The sequence below is a fragment of the Entelurus aequoreus genome, linkage group LG07 (assembly GCF_033978785.1).
Source record: "Entelurus aequoreus isolate RoL-2023_Sb linkage group LG07, RoL_Eaeq_v1.1, whole genome shotgun sequence".
Taxonomy (NCBI): domain Eukaryota; kingdom Metazoa; phylum Chordata; class Actinopteri; order Syngnathiformes; family Syngnathidae; genus Entelurus; species Entelurus aequoreus.
This window is the reverse complement of record NC_084737.1, coordinates 46,957,140-46,976,273: the sequence shown is the minus strand read 5'-3', so window position 1 is coordinate 46,976,273 and position 19,134 is coordinate 46,957,140. Positions and strand designations below refer to the sequence as shown.

At 40.0% G+C, this 19,134-nt stretch overlaps 1 protein-coding gene across 3 annotated transcripts in view; it reads right to left on the bottom strand.

Moving 5' to 3' along the window:
* The window catches only part of LOC133653931 (cyclin-dependent kinase 17-like), a 115,999-nt gene extending 107,525 nt beyond the window's left edge, over window positions 1-8,474 (bottom strand). Inside the window, exon 1 of one of the 3 annotated variants that reach the window (XM_062053774.1) lies at window positions 8,157-8,474. The gene's annotated coding sequence lies outside the window, so the exon portion shown is untranslated. The remainder of the gene's footprint in view (window positions 1-8,156) is intronic. The other 2 variants (XM_062053775.1, XM_062053777.1) reach the window with 2 other exon arrangements.
* Window positions 8,475-19,134: the final 10,660 nt, after the last annotated feature.

The window sequence follows — 19,134 nt, the reverse complement described above, 5'->3', positions numbered from 1 at the left end:
AAGAAGAATCAACATCGCCACATCATCACTTATGCTAGAGAGTGATAGATAGATGAATATTATATATATTTTTAAATCTGCCTATGCGCCTATGTCTGCCTCACAAACAAGCATTATTGAACACTTTGAGACACAAGAATGTACGCTTGCACACACATAATGTGACAGAGCGGCACAGGCCTTTCAATAGCACTCAGAGCATGGCCTGTCGTAGCGGCTCAAGGGTGACTAATGCACAAATCTGCCCAAATACCAACTACGACGCACAACATTAGATAGCTGAGCGAATGTATTCATCTAATACTCTAATTGCTTCTACTCAGCATATGTTCAGACACTTAACCTGAATGTTGCATAAAAAAACAGAGAGAATTGAAATTGCATTGTCAGCACTAGTAGACTAAATGAATAGTAAGAGTGTTTGGCTTCATGATTGCTTGCACGTGTTGAAGAACAAAGTCAGGCAAAGTGCAAGAAGACAATCACAGTGCATGCATTCATGGCGATGACATATCGATCTCACTGTCAAAGATTTGACTGTTGAGTACAAATGCGCCAAACATTGTAGTGATAGTATTGTCTGGTGCTGCATGAGTGCTACAGACACGGAGGAGCTCTGGTTTATTCAGGAAAACATGACTTTCAACGTGTACTGTGACAAAGGCCGAGCATCATTTAAAATTTTGTTCACAATTTTTTTAAGAGGTAGGGTCAAAAAAAAATTTTTTATAAAAACTTAACTGTACATACTGTATCTCCCGGGGCTATTTTCAACCTGTGTATAAATATAATACTTCTGAACTTGAATATACTAGTTGTGAAGTTTCTTTCCAAAGGAGTACATTTTCACAAAAGTTGTAGTTCTTAAAGTCCTTTTTTTCTGAAAATGAAAAATAATTTACACATTTCCTGTGTTTGAGCGTGTTTGATGCAGCAGCACTCAGACACAACATCCCTCAGCTTAACTGGTGCACAATATTAAACAAACAAAAACAACATGTAAAACACAGTCTGAATTAGCAGTACGATTGGTTTGCTGCCTCAATGTTGACATAAGATAGACATGATTTATTATTTAACTCACCTGATTCTGACTGTTTGAACTTCAAGAAAAGCGGGTGGTAAACCTGGGCCAATAACAAATATTTCTGGACGATATATAGTCCCACAAATTATTGCCGGTTAACAATATTATTGTCAGCATTATCTTGAGAACAATTTAAGCACTAATGTAATCATAATATATAGTAATAAGAATTCAATAATTATTTAAAAGGCAATACACTTTTATTTTTTATTAGTATTTTTACCATTGTAATGGAAGGTTTAGAACTTTAGATTTTATTTAATAAGTACACAAACATTAACATAAAATAGACTTTCAATCTATGTTAGCAAATATTGCACTCATTTAAATATTAAACATCTTAAAGTGCAATTTTTTCTCTGTTGGAAAAACAGGGTCAAGTGTTTTTTTTTAATCACTTTTCAACTACATCAGTATACTGGCATGTTTGTCCGTATTGATAGGCTAATCCAAAATAACACCTGTTTGGCTTTGGAATAATATTTTTTCCTCCTAAACGTTGCTACTTTGCTGTGCTTATAGAGTTCATTTTCATTTATCATTTGATTCATTGACTAATTTAATTGAATTCCATAACTTGACTATGGAAGTATTTTATTGTCCAGAACCCAATTGAGAACCTCTGTGGCATCGTCAAGTGGAAGGCGGAGAAGGGCAAGGTTTACAAAATCCACCAGCTTCACAGTGACGTCATCATGGAGGAGTCAAGAGGATACCAGTTACAACTTGTGCAGCTCTGGTGAATTCTGCCAGTTGCTTTTGTGTTTGGGCACAGAGCCCCATTACCACATCGACTACCTCCTCAGCCGGGCTTAACAAACTTTTCCTGGGCTTCTGCAGCCAGTTGCCCTCGTTTCACTTCCTGTTTTTAAACAGCGACACGTGTGGACGCCTGCGCAATACGTTTTGCTTGTCTACTTGGAGTCCCACTAGCAAGCACTAACGGCAAGCCATCAGTCTAAATAGAGTCTAATGCTATTTCTACACTAAGCCGGATAACCCCTTAAACGAATAATTATTTAGCCTAAGCCTCGTTTCAGCCACACTAAATCAGCGTTTAAGGTCCCTCTCCTCTGACAATTTTTTACACGGGTAAGTGTGCTGTCTATTTCTTGAATATCCGGCTCTTAGCTTTGTATGGACTCATTGATTTTTTACAAACTGAGTTCGGAGAGGAAGTGACGCCAGAAAGACCGCGCCCAACACAGAAAGTGACGTCAGAAAGATGGAGGCGAGTCATCCAGACATGCCCGTGTGGAAATCACACATGAATACCTTAAATGCCTACTGAAATGTGATTTTCTTATTTAATCGGGGATAGCAGGTCCATTCTATGTGTCATACTTGATCATTTCGCGATATTGCCATATTTTTGCTGAAAGGATTTAGTAGAGAACATCGACGATAAAGTTCGCAACTTTTGGTCGCTGATAAAAAAGCCTTGCCTGTACCGGAAGTAGCAGACGATATGCGTGTGACGTCACAGGTTGTGGAGCTCCTCACATCTGCACATTGTTTACAATCATGGCCACCAGCAGCCAGAGCGATTCGGACCGAGAAAGCGACGATTTCCCCATTAATTTGAGCGAGGATGAAAGATTTGTGAATGAGGAAAGTGAGAGTGAAGGACTAGAGGGCAGTGGAAGCGATTCAGATAGGGAAGATGCTGTGAGAGGCGGGTGGCACCTGGTATTCAGCTGGGAATGACTAAAACAGTAAATAAACACAAGACATATATATACTCTATTAGCCACAACACAACCAGGCTTATATTTAATATGCCACAAATTAATCCCACATAACAAACACCTCCCCCCTCCCGTCCATATAACCCGCCAATACAAATCAAACACCCGCACAACACATTCAATCCCACAGCCCAAAGTACCGTTCACCTGCGCAAAGTTCATACAGCACATATATTTCCCCAAAGTTACGTATGTGACATGCACATAGCGGCACGCACATACGGGCAAGCGATCAAATGTTTGGAAGCCGCAGCTGCGTACTGCGTTACACATACAAATTAAACAAAATGCTTATGGCAACATTCTGGTTGCATACTAACGGTACCGCGTCTGCGTTTCCAACTCAAAGTCCTCCTGGTAAGAGTCTCTGTTGTTTCAGTTCTCCACAGGCCAATGGTAAAGCTTGACTGTCATCTTTCGGGAATGTAAACAATGAAACATCGGCTGTTTGTGTTGCTGCAGCTAGCCGGCCGAAATACACCGCTTCCCACCTACAGCTTTCTTCTTTGCTGTCTCCATTGTTCATTGAACAAATTGCAAAAGATTCACCAACACAGATGTCCAGAATACTGTGGAATTTTGCGATGAAAACAGACGACTTAATAGCTGGCCACAATGCTGTCCCAAAATGTCCTCTACAATCCGTGACGTCACGCGCAGGCGTCATCATACCGAGACGTTTTCAGCAGGATATTTCGCGCGAAATTTAAAATTGCACTTTAGTAATCTAACACGGCCGTATTGGCATGTATTGCAATGTTAAGATTTCATCATTGACATATAGACTATCAGACTGCGTGGTCGGTAGTAGTGGGTTTCAGTAGGCCTTTAAGAGAAGCAAACGCGCGATTGCAACTATTTCAGATACAACACGTCTCAGACGGCGACATAGACGCTTGAGCTACGGTTTTGGGTAAGGCCTGGAAGAACGGCAGCCTGGTGGGATATGTTTGTCAACGAGTGTGTTGTGCCAGCTGAACGGCAAGATAACTTTCGAATGTCCAGGTCAGCTGTGATTCTACTTAGTGAAAAACGTTATCCATTTGTCTAAGGGGAGACAACGACAGACTACGAAAAACAGCGAATACATTTGGACTGGCAAAGCAGACTATTATTAGTTATTGTCCGCGATGTATATCGAGCGATTACTTAACGTCTAGTTTTGTTCTCCATAACTATTGGGAAGCCATAAAGTGGTTGCGGCCGTCAAATACGACCACCAATTTCAGCCTACAAGCACAGTTTCCTGAACAGATATCTGTGATTGTTGTAAAACGTTCTTTATCACATTGTTTACTTCCACACATCCATTGAAGATATGATTCATGTACGATGGCTCAGGTGTGATTCACTACAACAGGGCGAGTCTAACAGCTGCTGATGGTGAGGCAAGCAAGGTTTACTGTTTAAAGAAATGTGGCAATAGTCTACATTGAAACACAGGGTAAGGATACACTTCCAGGTCAGAGGTGACTATGACGCGCGCATTTTTTCCGCGCATGCGTACTAGGTCGCGTTGCGCCGGCGGACGGAGAAGGTGAGGGTTTCTTAAACGATCATTGTGTGTGTGTGGACACAAATAAGGTTAGGTGGGATTTACCCTGGATAACATTAGCCGGCTTAGTGTAGAAGGGGCCTAAAGACACTTTTCCCTCGACTTTAGTGCCAATACCGGCAAGACGTGCTCCCCATTGGAATTCATGGAACCCCTGCATCTGCCCATCTGTATGAATTCAGGGAATGCGGAAATGTAATTGCACATTGAAGGACTTTCAGGTGAGAACAATCATTGCACTAAATAACAATATAGTTGTGTATTTGTTCATTTAATATACCGGCTACTCACTACAAACAATCAAATGTATGCTTTGGTCAAGTGGGGGTGTCCAATTGATGAAACCCCCGGAAAATGCCGGTTTTCCTTTCCCAAAAAAACCCGTCAAAAATTCATAAATAAAGCTAAAGGCATCTTTTAGTGAAAAAAAAGATAAAGTATTAATACTGTCTTTATATATATGGGTAACATATACAGTATTTCGCTTTTGTGGGACGGCGTGGCTCGGTGGTAGAGCGGCCGTGCCAGCAACTTGAGGGTTCCCCGGTTCGATCCCCAGCTTTCGCCATCCTAGTCACATCCTTTGTGTCCTAGAGCAAGACACTTCACCCTTGCTCCTGATGGGTCATGCTTAGGGCATGGCATGGCAGCTCCCGCCATCAATGTGTGAATGTGTGTGTGAATGGGTGAGTGTAGAAATAGTGTCAAAGCGCTTTGAGTACCCTGAAGGTAGAAAAGCACTATACAAGTATAAGCCATTTACCATTTACTTTTTATTTGACTATTTCATTACTAATAACAGGGTGACATCACCTCTCGAACCCCAATACGGCAAATTAATTGCTGATCTGTGGGAAACACTAGTGCTGCACGATTAATCGACATTGAGTTTTTAATTTTTGCGGTTACGTAACTGCAAGAGGCTGAGGTGTTTGTTGTTTTTTTTTTTTCCCCCGTCACCGGCATTTGAGTGACAGACATGTTCGCCAATCAGAAATGTTGAGCCTCGCGTTTGTTAGTCCCTTACTTCAAACAGGGAGAAAGACGTCTCACTCTTTGCAGAGCACTCAGCACCTGAGTGTTTTTATTTAACAGTATAATTAACTAAACACAGTGAGCCCTCTTCTTCATTCACGATCATTGTCTCGTTGGTGGACGGAGAGCGGGGTGCCAGCTTTACGCACACAGGAAGTATGTACAGAAAGCCTCCCTACTCGTGACTTTCTGCAAAGTAACAAAAATTAGGTCGAAAAAATAATGATTACGAAGCCAAATGTCCCGAATGGTTTAGCTTCAAATCGGATGGGCAATATGAGCCCATCAACACGGACGAACGAGCAAGAATACCATGATCACGTCATTGCAACACTTCCGACCTAGTTTTTCCAACTGGGAAAAAAATGCACTTTGTGGTGTTCAATATTTAGTAAGTTAAATTTTTGCTTACAGAAATTAGTCCATTTTATTTTTTGTTGGTTTATTTATTTAGGATAAGAAAGTTGTTTACCTTCCATTTACAGTACAATGGTAACAAATTATACAGTAATGAGAAATAATAGTGTACAGCCTTTTAAAATGGTCACTTGCATTATTTATAGATTATGATTACATTACATTATGAACACTGTAGTTTTTACTGATTATTTCTTCAATTTAAAAGCATGGTGTCGACAAAAGCTATGAGCCGGTCTTTTTGAAAATAAATGATCGCATATTGTTCTACTGTGTGGCACCTCGAGACAATAAATGATAAATGGGTTATACTTGTATAGCGCTTTTCTACCTTCAAGGTACTCAAAGCGCTTTGACAGTATTTCCACATTCACCCATTCACACACACATTCACACACTGATGGCGGGAGCTGCCATGCAAGGCGCTAACCAGCAGCCATCAGGAGCAAGGGTGAAGTGTCTTGCCCAAGGACACAACGGACGTGACTAGGATGGTAGAAGGTGGGGATTGAACCCCAGTAACCAGCAACCCTCCGATTGCTGGCACGGCCACTCTACCAACTTCGCCACGCCATCCCAACCAAGAATATGTTGAGGGTCTAAACATAACATGTCTTCTTCATTCGTTATTTTTGCAGTTTCGTGCATTTTTACTGTATGTATAATGTATAAAAATTGCAAATTGAATCACAATTTTGGAGAATAAAATCGCAATAAAGGTTTTTTTCTCAAAATTGTGCAGCCCTACAAAACACTATGTTTTACCTATTATAACCTACTCAGTGGCCTAGTGGTTAGAGTGTCCACCCTGAGACCGGTAGGTTGTGAGTTCAAACCCCGGTCGAGTCATACCAAAGACTATAAAAATGGGACCCATTACCTCCCTGCTTGGCACTCAGCATCAAGGGTTGGAATTGGGGGTTAAATCACCAAAAATGATTCCGGGCGCGGCACCGCTGCCTGCCCACTGCTCCCCTCACCTCCCAGGGGGTGAACAAGGGGATGGGTCAAATGCAGAGGACAAATTTCACCACACCTAGTGTGTGTGTGACAATCATTGGTACTTTAACTTTAACTTAACTTCTTATTAGGGTGAATGTGGGGTTTGGTACTTTAACTTTAACTTTAATGAAAAACATAATTAAGAATTGTGATTTTCATATTCCATTCATTTTCTACCGCTTTATCAAAAATAATTGTGATTCACATTTTCAGCCTGACTATGTTGCACTGCGTTATAAACTCAGAGATGTACAATGACTACTCTAAAATTACAGCAATGTTTAATTTCTACAGTATCTGGGATAGGCTCCAGCACCCCGAGAGGGACAAGCGGTGAGAAATGGATGGATGTCCTTTGACTCCAAAATGTACACTGACTACTCTAAATTACAGCAATGTTTAATTTCTACAGTATCTGGGATAGGCTCCAGCACCCCCCACGACCCTGAGAGGGACAAGAGGTGGGAAATTGATGGATGTCCTTTGAGAAGATAAAATGGTTGATGAAACCTGAGTGTACCCATTTCTGCACTTATACTGAATCATAGCAAACGTTGTAATTAAAGGTTCCTAACAACCATGTCGTGTTGGATCTTGCAGCACATGAAAGGAAAGTTCAACTAGACTAAAGATCTGCAGTACCACACAAACGGTGAATTTATAGTTGGCTAGTTTCAGACAGTCTTATGCATTCGAAAAGGGCAATGTATTGACGAAAGCACCACACGCAGAGATGTAGCTAAATAATGTATCCACTGACTGCGAAAGGGATGCAGATCCCCCCCCCCCCCCCCCCCCACACACACACGAGTTTTGGATCTGAAAAGGTCTGCTAGGACGTCCACTGACCACGACAACGTCCAGTGAAAGTCGACGTGATTCCGACCGGAAGTGAAACACAAACATTGATTTCATGTTAATGGCTGACCAAGCTTGTGAAGACACCTAGTTCCCACCTTCCAGGCCCAGCGCTTCCGGCTGCCTCCTGTTCTCTCCCCCGCGATTTCCTGACGCAATTGCCCGGAGGAGGTGAAGCGAGCAGGGCAGGGAAAAGTTACCCCGCCGGGCCGACCGAGGGTTGAATCCACTGCTTTACTAACAACTGCAGGTTAGGCTGCGACACGACACCGAAACTTATAGAAACTTAATCGCCGCCATGATAACACAGTATTGTGTACCCTTAGAGTCCCACATGGTGCACTGGTGTGTATTATCAGCAAACATCTACTGCCATGACAGGTGATACTCTCAGGTATTGTCGCTATAGCGATCAAAACACGAGAAGATGAACATAAAAACATAAACAACTAACCTGGTCGTGCTTCTGCCTGCGGGAGACTATTGTTCCACTCGTGTATGGTAATCCACTGCGACAAGTTCCCCCAACTACTATGCAGCAAAACGCTAGCGCGAGCGGTCAGATAAGTCTTGTCTGCGGGGGTCTCACGCCACGTCCCGCCGCCTGAGGCTGAGAGCGTCTATGGGCGACCCGCAATGGCGCATTATTGGCCCCCTCACTTGAGTTTACACGGAGCGTCGTCCCGGTCGGTGATGATCAGCCATATCGCTGCTGTGGTCTGTGTCGATCTCAAGTGGAGGCGGTGGCGTTATCCCGGAAAACACCGCAAGGGGTGTGTGCTTGTGTGTGTGTTACCCCACAAACCCCCACCTTCACCCTATTAATAAAAAGGTGTGTGTGTGTTACCCTGCAAACCCCCACCTTCACCCTATTAATAAGAAGGGGTGTGTGTGTTAACCCGCAAACCCCCACCTTCACCCTATTAATAAGAAGGGGTGTGTGTGTTACCCCGCAAACCCCACCTTCACCCTATTAATAAGAAGGGGTGTGGTGTTACCCCGAAAAACCCCCACCTATTGTTAATAGGGTGAAGGTGGGGGTTTTCGGGGTAACACACACACCCCTTCTTATTAATAGGGTGAAGGTGGGGGGTTTGCGGGGTAACACACACACCCCTTCTTATTAATAGGGTGAAGGTGGGGGGTTTGCTTTCACCCCTTCACCATAATAATAAGAAGGGGTGTGTGTGTTACCCCACAAACCCCCCACCTTCACCCTATTAATAAGAAGGGGGGTGTGTGTCACCCCACAAACCCCCACCTTCACCCTATTAACAATAGGTGGGGGTTTGCGGGGTAACACACACACCCCTTCTTATTAATAGGGTGAAGGCGGGGATTTGCGGGGTAACACACACACCCCTTCTTATTAATAGGGTGAAGGTGGGGGTTTGCTTTCACCCCTTCACCATAATAATAAGAAGGGGTGTGTGTGTGTTACCCCACAAACCCCCACCTTCACCCTATTAATAAGAAGGGGTGTGTGTGTTACCCCGCAAACCCCCCACCTTCACCCTATTAATAAGAAGGGGTGTGTGTGTTACCCCGCAAACCCCCACCAAACCCCCTAAATCAGTGGTTCTTAAACTTTTTTCACCAAGTTCCACCTCAGACAACACTTGGCTCTCCAAACACCACCATATTGAGCCTGCGTGAAGTTGCATATTGACCAATATTAAAATACAGTAGCGTAGTAGGCCTAAGTATTCATCAAAACAAGACAAATGTATATTTAATATTGCTTGCCACTGTAACAGTACATACAGTTTGGATATAGAAAAATAAAACACTGTACTTTAATCAAGTAATTCCTTGGCCTACCACAAGATAGAGCCCAAATATCATTAGTGTTACACATACCACTGTATGCCAAAAAATGCATTATAATGTGACCAAAATATGAATTTAAATAATACAAAATCCAAAACCAGTGAAGTTGGCACGTTGTGTAAATCGTAAATAAAAACAGAATACAATGATTTGAAAATACTTTTCAACCTATATTCAATTGAATAGACTGCAAAGACAATATATTTAATGTTGAAACTGAGAAACTTTTTTTTTTGCAAATAATCATTAACTTAGAATTTAATGGCAGCAACACATTGCAAAAATGTTGGCACAGGAGCATTTTTACCACTGTGTTACATGGCCTTTCCTTTTAACAACACTCAGTAAACGTTTGGGAACTCAAGATACGATTTTTTTAAGCTTTTCAGGTGGAATTCTTTCCCATTCTTGCTTGATGTACAGCTTAAGTTGTTCAACAGTCCGGGGTCTCCATTGTCGTATTTTACGCTTCATAATGCGCCACACATTTTCAATGGGAGACAGGTCTGGACTACTGTCAGGCCAGTCTAGTACCCGCACTCTTTTACTATGAAGCCACACTGTTGTAACATATGCAGAATGTGGAGTCCATGAAAATGACGTTGCTTGGATGACAACATATGTTGCTCCAAAACCTGTATGTACCTTTCAGTATTAATGATGCCTTCACAGATGTGTAAGTTACCCATGCCTTGGGCACCAATACACCCCCATACCATCACAGATGCAGGCTTTTGAACTTTGCGCCTATAACAGTCGGGATGTTTCTTTACCGCTTTGGTCCGGAGGACACGAACTCTAGCAGTTTCCAAAAACTATTTGAAATGTAGACACGGGCATTGCCACTTACGTGCAGTGATTTCTCCAGATTCTCTGAACCTTTTGATGATATTACAGACCGTAGATCAGGGGTCACCAACGCGGTGCCCGCGGGCACCAGGTCGCCCGTAAGGACCAGATGAGTCGCCCGCGGGCCTGTTCTAAAAAAAAAAAAAAAAAAAATTATTATTATTATTTTTTTTTTAAATTAAATCTACATAGAAAAAACACAAGATACACTTTCAATCAGTGCATCAACCCAAACAACCTCCCCCATGCACACTCATCCACACCCACTCACACAAAAGGGGTTATTTCTTTCTGCTACCAATATTCTGGTTCCCACAACATAGACAACACATCTGCAAGGGACACAGTCCCTGAAGCACACATGATTGTATAGGCTGCTGGTCCACTAACATTTTCATTAATTACTATTTTCTATGTAATTATTTTTATATTGTTTTACTTTCTTTTTTATCCAAGAAAATGTTTTTTATTTATTTATCTTATTTTATTTTATTTTTTTAAAAAGGGCCTTATCTTCAACAGACCAGGTTGTCAATGAAATTAGATTTGTTTAAAGGGTTTTTTAAACCAGGCCCAGTCCAGATAATGTCCAAGTCGGACTCAGCAACACACACCTTCATTCATGTACACAGAAAAAAATTAGGGAACACAACAGATTGCATATAATTTATAAACAAAATTACATTTTCAAAATAAGCATTTATGTACCGTCCAGATTATGTCCAGGTCACTCAAATTAGGGAACACAACAACAGATATCATATAATCTATAAACATAATTATACATTCAAAATAAGCCTTTGAGGACTTCTCATCTTTTTTTTAATGTTTTTTGGCATCATTATCGTTTTCAACCATGTAACTTTCTAAAGTTAGAAAATACTGAATAAATGTTTTAAAGAAAGTAATACTAAGTGAATATCTGTTTTTGGCCTTAAAAATAAACATTTTACAGAGTACTATAATTAAATTGACTAAATCATGATTGTCAATGAACTCTCCTAAAATAACAGAAACCACATTAAGCTTCATAAACAAACCAATCCTTAAACACATTTTTTCAACTTCCACCCAAAACAAAGACACAATATGACAATACCAAAACAAATGCAGGGTGGATTCAGGCTCCTGACAACAAAATCGGCAATCATCTGTCTCTGTCATATTCCATAATTTTAACATTTTCCCTGTGGGTAAGAAGTTATAAATAATTTTAATTTGAAAATAACGATTTTGCACATCGATAGTGGTTTTGTAGATTAATTTGAATATGGCATCCCATGGCAACGGGCAGTCAAAAAAGTCCTCCCATTTCCCATTTGTGTTGTATGAGGCAGCCTTCAAAGATTTCTTTATTAAATAAAAATTATATATTTTTCTATTTATTTTAGTTTCTTTTTGCCAACTAGAATTTCTTATTAGAGGTTTACAAACTAATAATTTGGTAGTTCCATAATTAATTATTTGTTTCCATCTTTTCCCAATTACTCCAGTTAGTTGATAAAATGAAAAGCTTGAGCAAGCATCACCATACATAGCTCTAAATTCATCATACTTCATAATTTTACCATTCTCATTGATAATATCATTGACAAAAATGATTCCTCTTTCAAACATATTTTTCCAAAAGAAAGGCTTTCCATCTATTACAATATTAGAGTTCATCCATATTAACTGCTGCAAAATATCGTCTCTTTTTTCTGGCACATAAAATTGAAAACACCACTATGAGTGGATTGTTTCCTTTATGAACCCCGCCATGTTTCCCAGCAGACTCTCTGGGAGGGGATCACTTGTAAAAAAGGATACAATTTCTTTTGATACAGTACATGTTTTTTGTCCAACAGGACATTTGTGTACCACTCAATGTTTAAATATATCTTTGGAACAATTGATGCTTTTAAAGACAGACACATAGCTTCAAGGTTGAGAAGTTACAGGCCCCCATATTCATACTCTTTGTACAAAACCTTTCTTTTAATCTTTTCTGGTTTGCCGTTCCAGACAAAATCGAAGACCCTCCGCTCATAAATCTTAAAAAAGTTTTGTGATGGAGCTGTTAATGACAAAAACAAATAAATAAATTGAGGAATAATTAACGAGTTGGCAATAGACATTTTACCATACGAGGTTAGGGATTTCCCTTTCCATAATTGCATAATTTTGTCCAGCTTTCTTAGTCGAGTATGTTAACTGGTCCATCTGTCCACAAAACAGGCACTTTGCATTCCATTCGAAAGGACGTTCCCTTTAGATTTCCGATCGTTAACATTTTACATTCATCATAATTAAGCTTAAGGCCAGATTGCTGTGAAAATATGTCCAAAAGATTAAGAAGGTTCCGCAAACAATGAGGAAAAATCTTATCTTTGTGAATCAGCCTTTTCTGACATGAACTTCATCAAGAACAAACACAGAACACGCCTCACTGATGCACATCTGCAAGACTCACTCAGAGTTGCAGTGTCAAGTTACACACCAGAGTACAACACACTAGTTAACAGCATGCAATGCCAGGCTTCCCACTAACTGACAAAGAAACAGATAACAGATTTGGTGTCCAGTTCAAAGTGTGACATGATTTAAAAATTTGAGAGTTTACTTTTGTATTTTACATGAGTTATTATTTGTACAAACATGGTGCAAAGTAATTCATGATTTGTTAAAAAATGTTAGTGGCTAGCTAGTTAAAATGGGATATTGTGATTTCACAAGACTGTCTTAGAAGTGATCATTTGAAAATGTTCAATTTGAAAAATGTGCACTTAGAGAAAATATAAAAATAAAGTGTTGCATATTGATATTTATCTGTTTCTATATATATTTATTGTGAGAAATCATTAAGATGATCAGTGTTTCCACAAAGATAAATATCATTAATTATTAATAATAACAGAGTTAAAGGTAAATTGAGCAAATTGGCTACTTCTGGCAATTTATTTAAGTGTGTATCTAACTGGTAGCCCTTCGCATTAATCAGTACCCAAGAAGTAGCCCTTGGTTTCAAAAAGGTTGGTGACCCCTGCCGTAGATGGTGAAATCCCTAAATTCCTTGCAATAGCTAGTTGAGAAATGTTGTTTTTAAACTGTTGGACAATTTGCTCACGCATTTGTTCACAAAAGTGGTGACCCTCGCCCCATCCTTGTTTGTGAATGACTGAGCATTTCATGGAAGCTGCTTGTATATCCAATCATGGCACCCACCTGTTCCCAATTCGCCTGTTCACCTGTGGGATGTTCCAAATAAGTGTTTGATGAGCATTCCTCAACTTTCTCATTATTTTTTGCCACTAGTGCCAGCTTTTTTTAAACATGTTGCAGGCATCAAATTCCAAATGAGCTAATATTTGCAAAAAATAACAAAGTTTACCAGTTCGAACGTTAAGTATCTTGTCTCTGCAGTCCATTCAATTGAATATAGGTTGAAAAAGATTTGCAAATCATTGTATTCTGTTTTTATTTACGATTTACACAACGTGCCAACTTCACTGGTTTTGGGTTTTGTAATACAACCCAATTATTCACTTAAATATGATTATAAACATGTCAAGTTTTCCTTAAAGGGGAACTGCACTTTTGGGGGCATTTTGCTTATCTTTAACAATCTTCATGTAAGACAAGAACTCATGTATTTATTTTTTTATGCATTCTAACTACTAAATAAATGCTTACAATGGAGCCAATGGGAGTCACTCTATTCTTCCTATAAAGCTCTTAAAAAACATCCAAAATCATCCATCAACACTTTATACGCACGTTGTAAGTATATGTACGTAATGTATGTAATGTAGTAACAGGCACATTCATAAGAACATTTAATATTTACGTATTTTGCTTATTTTAAGCATACAGTGGTGCATAATTTCACAAACACATCACAACTTTCGCTTTTTCCTTCGACAACATCACTGATTTCTACTCACTGCAGACTTCATGAGAGACAACAAACATCATAAACCATCACTTACTGTACAATGTCTGCTGTCACTGAGATGCCAACTATTAAAATGTTGATATATTCTGCTTGGATGAAGAATGGCTCAATCCTCGCGAGGGAAAAAGCGTCTTTTTGCGTATTTTTTGCAATTTTCGGGTCTAACTTGGCTGTCAGAGTGTAAAAAATTCTTGGTTTATGGTCACAACTTTCTACTATCCAGGTGAGATGCATGATTTATAATCTAGAACTAACTTTCACAAGCTCCTAGGTAAGAAAGCACCAGCTGATGATGTCAATACAGCAGCATAAGGAAGTTGCCTCTCTGTGCCGCTAAAAATAGGTCCTTAACGTTAGCGCTTATAACAACAATCAAATCAAATCAAATTAAATCAACTTTATTTATAAAGCACATTTAAAATTTACCACAGGGGTAGCCAAAGTGCTGTACAATGGGCAGGTTAAAAGATAATAAGAGAACCGAGCAAACACAACACAACACAAACAGAACACGATAAAAAACAAATAAATAAAACATAAAAACATAAAAACAGGTTCACAGCAGGTGTATTATGGGGCGCCATTGCAGGATGGATATCACTCAGTGTTAAAAGCCATGGAATAAAAGTATGTTTTTAAGAGAGATTTAAAAACAGGAAGAGAGGGGGCTTGTCTAACACTAAGAGGTAGGTCGTTCCAGAGCTTGGGAGCAGCAGCGGCGAAAGCTTTGTCACCTCTAAGCTTCAGCCTTGTGTCAGGGACCGTCAGTAGCAGCTGATCGGCTGATCTTAGGGATCGGGTGGGGCAGTAAGGCTGAAGGAGGTCGGAGAGATATGTTGGTGCGAGGTTGTTTAGAAATTTAAAAACAAATAAAAGGAGTTTAAAATTGATTCAGTAACGCACAGGGAGCCAGTGAAGGGACGCAAATAACGGGTGATGTGCTCACGTCTGCGGGTCTGTGTTAGCAGACGAGCAGCAGAGTTCTGCACGAGCTGCAGGCGGGTGAGGGAGGCCTGGCTAATGCCTACATACAGGGCATTGCAGTAGTCAAGACGAGTCGAGATAAACAATATCGCTTATACTTGGTTAATATTCAGGTCACAAAATGTAAATGAAGTATTGATGGCGCTTTTTGGATGGTTATTTATTAGGTTATTTATCATGGTCGAAATAAACACTATGATGTCATGACTTAAAGGTGTCATATGTAATAATATGGCCAGAAATGGTGCTGCAATCATAGTCAAAATTCTGCAGTGCCCTCCCTCTCCCTGACTGATGTTGCCAGATATGCAGCCGAATCCAGCTCGATCGACTGGGCTACTCCAAGGAACTTCAAACTTCCACTGCCTCTTACTAGGGGTTGAGGTGCTGGGACCTTAATAGCTGAAAAGACAAGTGTTTTGTCAATAAAAAATCTCTAAGCAACACATTTTACACAGGAATTAGGCTATTTTCAGGAAGAAGTACATCATGCCTGCGTACAATATCACAACAAATGGCAATCACATTGTTATTGTCAGTACTATCAAAAAACAAAGACTAAAACAAACTACAACCAACCCTAGAAATGGTTATACTGGTGAAAATAAGTAGAGCATGCTTAGCAGCCTAATGTACGCCCAAAACTAAAAAGGAGACATTTCATCAAGGTATGCCTCTAGGCTACTGTTTCAAACGTTTCAGATTGCCATATAACTTGGTACATGTAGTCCACAATATGCAAACACAAATGAGGAATTATTTTATCATGTGATTTGGCTGTCTCCAAACGTTTCACATTGCATTGATGACAGCGGTGCTAATGTTGGAACCCATTTCCCCAGCGTGTCATTATATTGAGAACGAAATAGGCACTGACACTACCCATATCCACATAGGTTTTTTTTGTCGAAAAATATATTTTGCCCTGTCAGTTCGACATCGACATACAGGCTAACGGGCATATATTTCCCCCGTTAGCCTATATGTCGATGTGTCATTGACCGGGCTAGCATGCTAAGCTTTACACTAGGAGTGAAGCACCATCAAACTAAGCATTCGTTGCACGAACATACTAGCTTTGTTAGACAAGATGATAGACTGTATTGGACAATAAAGTTTACATACGAAATGTCCATTTCCATTTATTACAAGTAATAAGAAAACTTAAATGCTTGACTTACCTATCAAGAAGGAAATTAGCAAATTTGGCGTCAGATGAAAAAATCTTCTCCACCTTTAATCATCTCCATCTTTCAAAGGCATCCCCGAAACAAATCCTCGTTTTGTTCCTGGCTTTGTCATGAATAAGTTGAGAATCATAACAACTGCTTTTAGATTTACTAAGATCTGACATGTTTAGTAACTTTAGTAACGAGTTAAAATGCTTTTATTTAAAAAAAATTGTTCTTGCAATTGTAAATTATAGGCAAAACATTTTAAAAAGTGCACTTCCCCTTTAAATTTACACAATGATACAGCACATATTTACAGTGTCACACCAAGTTTGAAAAGGAGTAGGAAGAAGCAAATCCAATTTAATCCTACCCCTTCTCCATTTCACAAGTGTTACTAATACCTTTTTTCGGCCTCCTGTAACATAAATATATACGTACATAATATTGATTAACACATTCACATCATTTAAAAATATATCAAGGAATTAAAATTCGCTGATACACATATGATTATCATCAGTGGATAATACGAATCACAATGAATCATAATACATCATTATTATTCTGATTATATTATTATTATTAGTGCATCTCCTGGGGGTTAAAACCTAGTGATGCCTCTGTTTCTAACATTAATTGAGGGTGTTTGAAGGCATCACAGTTATGTACAATGAGATGCAAAAGTGAAACTTGTATACTGCTTCTCCTCTGCGGTTTTAACTTTTCTTTTATCAACAAGCGTTACAAAAATCCTGGTGTAAATGCTTAAAGACGAGTTTCGTGACGTTATGTATGTGTTGTTGGATAAAGTGTCCCATGCTGGGTTTGCAGCTATCCAGATGGAAATAATCATTTTGCGTTTTTGATTGGGGTTGTCGGTAGTTAAACATTCTTAGTTTAATTCAAACAACCTTATTATTGAACTTTCACGGGTAACTGTATTTTATATTAATATTCATGACATCATTGTTTTATAACTTACATATTTAAAAAAAATTAAATTCAAACATTCCAAAAGCCTTGGGGCTCCCATATGCTTGGGATCCCAGTACAACATCCCGATTTACCCCTGAGTGGGGGTGTCATCTGGGAAATCCTCCCTCATTACCTTAACCACAATTACATTTGAATATCTGTCCTCAGAGATCATACATGAAAGTGCATGCAAATATGTGGAAATGAAACAATATTATTCATCACTTTGTCATGAAATATGGGGCAAACATTGTAACCCAATCATTCTCAAACTGTGGTATGGGTCTAACTTGTGGTATGCCAAAGAAGTCTGTAAATATGTACTGTATATGGAGTATCATTGTTCATGATGTGTGTGCATTGTGTGTAATGTTAAACCTCTGCCTTGTTTTTAATAAATTCTTAGGCCTACAACGCTTGTGTATTTTACTGTTGGTCATTATGGTGCTACTTCAAGAGCTAAAGTGTTTTCTGAGGTGGGACTTTGTGGAAAAAAAGTTTGAGAACCAGTGTTAGAAAGCATTTACCTGTAAGAAAGTTTTGACCGTACATGGCATTGGGCTTTTCTCGCAACGACTCAAGTTTGAAGGGTGGCAGGATGTACCGCATTATGTTGTATATACCGTATTATGATGTTGTATGCAGACATAGGGGCAGCACGTTGGAACAGGGATTGAAGGCGTGTGCCTCAGAATAAGAAGGTCCTGGGTTCGAACCCTGGGCTCGGGGTCTTTCTGTGTGGAATTTGCATGGTCTCCCCGTGACTGCGTGGGTTCCTTCCGGCTTCTTCCCACCTCCAAAGACATGCACCTGGGGATAGGTTGATTGGCAAGACTAAATTGGCCCTAGTGTGGGAATGTGAGTGTGAATGTTGTCTATCTGTTCAGTGGCCTTGTGGTTAGAGTGTCCGCCCTGAGACTGGGAGGTTGTGAGTTCAAAACCAGGGCCAAGTCATACCAAAGACTACAAAATATGGGACCCATTGCCTCCCTGCTTGGCACTCGGCATCAAGGGTTGGAATTGGGGGGCAAATCACCAAATGATTCCAGAGCGTGGCGCATGCTGCTGCTCACTGCTCCCCTCACTTCCCAGGGTGTGAACATGGGGATGGGTCAAATGCAGAGGACAAATTTCACCACACCTAGTGTGTGTGTGACAATCGTTGGGACTTTAATTTTAACTTATCTGTGTTGGCCCTGCGATGAGGTGTCCACTTGTCCAGGGTGTACTTGAATGCAGCTGGGATAGGCTCCAGCACCCCCCATGACCCCGAGAGGGATAAGTGGTAGGGATATGGAATATGGAATGCACTCCCAACAGGTGTAAAACAAAGTGCATCTTTATCCTCCTTCAAAACCGCACTAAAAGAACACCTCCAGGCAACTTCAACCCTAGACTAACACCCTCCCCCCTCCACATCCCACCTTCCCGGATTGTAAATAATCAAATGTAAATAATCAAATGTATATACTTGTTTTTATGCTTTCTGAACTCACTATGTTCACTGCTCGCTGTACATATCCTACAAAGTCAGACCTTCACTGTTTCAATGTCCATTTCTCAGATGATGCAATTGTTGATGACTGAAGTGCTGATATCAACCAAACCTACCCCCCCCCCGTCCCTCCACATCCCACCCCCCGGATTGTAAATAATGTAAATAATTCAATGTATATACTCTGATG